The sequence below is a fragment of the Equus przewalskii genome, chromosome 1 (assembly GCF_037783145.1).
Source record: "Equus przewalskii isolate Varuska chromosome 1, EquPr2, whole genome shotgun sequence".
Lineage (NCBI taxonomy): Eukaryota > Metazoa > Chordata > Mammalia > Perissodactyla > Equidae > Equus > Equus przewalskii.
The window spans coordinates 158,631,088-158,634,332 of NC_091831.1; the positions used below are offsets into that span (position 1 = coordinate 158,631,088).

A 3,245-nucleotide genomic window follows, 5' to 3' on the forward strand; every position below is an offset into this window, starting at 1 on the left:
AGATGTGTACTATTCTTTCTCCATTATTTAGTTCAGGAAACCAAGTCCCAGAGAGAGTCACTGAGCAGCTTGTTCAGAATCTCATCGCAAATAAACTTTGGAGCTGCAGTTTCGTCCCAGTCATTTTGCCTCCAAAGCTAACACTTAAACAGAATTTTGAAGAGACTTTTCAAAGAAAGACATGCAGTAGATTTAAAACATTTTTTAAATCTCAACTTTACTAAGAGAAATAAAAAGTAGTTCTCCGAATTAACATTTTTCACTTATTAAGTTAAGAAAGATGAAAAAGTTTGACTATGTAATATGTTGGCAAGGTAGTGGAGAAACACACTGACACATTGTAAATGTGTAAATTGCTTGTTTAGAGGCATTTGGCCATACTTATTAAAGGAAAAATGCATGGATCCTATGTTGCAGTTTTGTACTTTCAATAATTTTTATGTCCATGTTGACAAACATGTTTGCATGAAGATATTCATTTCAGCATAATCTGTGCTGATAAAAGATTGGAAATAACCTAAAATTGCAAAAATACAAAACTGCTCATGTAAAATATGGTATATCCGTACAACGGTATGCTCTGTGGCCATTTTGTGTGGAAAAAAAAGCAAAGCACAGAATGGAGTTTATAGATTTGTCTGAAACTGTGGTAGTGAAGAATAAATGAGGAAGACTTATTTTTACTGTATGTTATTTATATTATGTAAAATGCTTATGATTTGCATGGATAATAGTTCCCCACACCCTCCAGTGACTTTCTGATTTCTCCGGTCTAGAAATGGAGAGCTCTTTTTTTCCCTCTGCCATGCTCTTCCTTCCTTCCCTCCTAAGATCTATCAAGTTTGTGACCCTGACTTATGATCACAGTTGGTCCCTGTAGTCAGGCATAAAATTATTAGAAGAAATGGATTTCTTAACTTATGTTCCCAATCTCTGTCAAAGAGTTTTCCGGGCATTTCCACAATCTAGTTAATTCCCCTCTCTTTAGCACTCTAGTCCTTTTAAGCTTTACCTGCTGAGATTTTTGTGTATTATAATCAATTACACCTACCCTAGGGTTCAACCCTTTTATAACTTCTGGCGGCAGTTTAACTTTAAGGTCACTCAAGGAACAATGAAACAATTAAAAGCGCAGGTAAGAGAAGGCTTTTCTGATCACTGCTTTAACCTCATATACACTATTCCCACCAGCTATCAAAAATGTTCTTCCCTCAGTCTTTTTCTTTGTAGGTGGTGGTAAGTGCGTACTGTGAGGTTGTGTTTGTGACCATAAGGTGGCAGTGGTTCTATTCCTCTCAATTCATGAATGCCTTAAACATCAAAGCATGAAAATTACTAGAGGATTTGGTTTTGATTGGTTAAGCTGCCAACAGAAAGGCTCTCTCATGCATTAGAGAACAAGAACTAAGACACAGAAACAGCTTCTCAGAGAAAAGAAGGTTTGGAATCATTACAAATTATATCAAGACTGAGATATCAAGATGGAGAACATGCTGGAATGTGTCTTCATAGTCTTGTGGCTTCAGTTTGGCTGTAAGTTGGAGGCAAAGAGATGAGAGCCATAAGGGCACATTTATCCAAAGCTAGGGAGAAGAAAGAGGGGTTTAGCCTCAGCTCATGCCGGGTTTCTTGTTGGAATTTTTCAAAACTGCTGAACTAAAAGCTTTGTATCATTTCTTTTTTTTTTTTTTTTTTTAAGATTTTATTTTTCCTTTTTCTCCCCAAAGCCCCCCGGTACATAGTTGTATATTCTTCGTTGTGGGTCCTTCCAGTTGTGGCATGTGGGACGCCGCCTCAGCGTGGTCCGACGAGCAGTGCCATGTCCGTGCCCAGGATTCGAACCAACGAAACACTGGGCCGCCTGCAGCGGAACGCGCGAACTTAACCACTCGGCCACGGGGCCAGCCCCAAAAGCTTTGTATCATTTCTGATTTTGTTTTCCTGAACAGGGTTGAGTGGAGACGAGGTGGAGCAGAGTCCTCAGACCCTGAGACGCCAGGAGGGAGACAGTCTCAGCCTCAACTGCAGTTATACAGTCAGCTATTTTAGAGGGCTGCAGTGGTACAGGCAGGATCCTGGGAAAGGCCCTGAACTCCTCTTCCTCCTGTCTTCAGCTGAGCGTGAAAAGGAAAAAGAAAGACTAAGAGCCACACTGTCGAAGAACGGAAGTTCTCTGCACATCACAGCCCCTAAACCTGAAGACTCAGCCACTTACCTCTGCGCTGTGGAGACACAGTGCTCCCCGGGCACCTGCATGCCTGTACCAAAACCCTGCAGCTGGGGCCCTGGATTAAGGGCATCTCTGTTGTTTATCCTCCTCAAAGACGTATTTGCTTAGTACCCGGAACCTCTTCCCAAGTGGTCCTATAGAGAAAGTCTTCTGACACGGCCAGATGCCAGAGATTACTGTTCATTCCGTCCGGGGATCCTAGACAGTGCCCTTTGCCTGTACATGGGTCAGTCTGCTCTTCATAACAGCCCAGAGCTTCCCTCTCATCGATTCAGAGGGACAGCTGTGATCTGGAAATTCTTGGTTTCTAGTCATGGCCACTTGAAAAGACACCGCACAGGAACAAACACTATTCCCTGAATTAATTTTTCTTTTGCATTCTCTGATAATAATCTGGTCCCATGTCTCTAAGTGAATTTTTCCCATTTTAATATAGTCTTCTTGAAGTTCATATTTCCACCAGCCACATTTGTACATTTCTCTTCACATTAATAATCAAATTAGTTGAAGTAATTGTCTATGCTTACTGTCTCCATTTCCTCAACTCCTATTCTCCACCCTAGGTAACAACTATGCTTACTTTTAGCACTTATTCTTGAACTTCATGTGACTGGAATCGTCCAGGATGGTACGGTACATATTCTCAGATCTGGCTTCCTGCACTCAACATAATGTCTTTGTAGTTCATTAATGCTGCTTTGTGTAACAATTGTTTTTTCTTTTTCATTGATGGATAGAGTTCCTCTGTATGAATACACAACAATTTATTTATCCATTCTCCTTGAAATACACATTTGGGTTGTTTGGGTTGTTTACAGTTTGGTGTCATTGTAAAAAAGGCTTTGTGTCTAAAAAACCAAGATTTTTCCCTTCCTGTGTAGAAAAACCCAATTCTTCCCTACATGGCTTTCTTTCCTATGAGTCTCCTTTACTACTCATACAAAAGATGCTTCTGACACTTCTGGTCACCAAATTTGTGGAGGGTTTTCCCCACACCAAGCAATTCTCTGTGACA

At 40.6% G+C, this 3,245-nt stretch overlaps 1 long non-coding RNA gene across 1 annotated transcript; it reads left to right on the top strand.

The window, feature by feature from the left end:
- The first annotated feature begins 1,393 nt into the window (after window positions 1-1,393).
- On the top strand, window positions 1,394-2,157 carry LOC103542140 (uncharacterized). Its single transcript, XR_011539320.1, has 2 exons — window positions 1,394-1,533; window positions 1,950-2,157. It is a non-coding gene; the product is annotated as an uncharacterized lncRNA (long non-coding RNA).
- The last annotated feature ends 1,088 nt before the right edge of the window (window positions 2,158-3,245 follow it).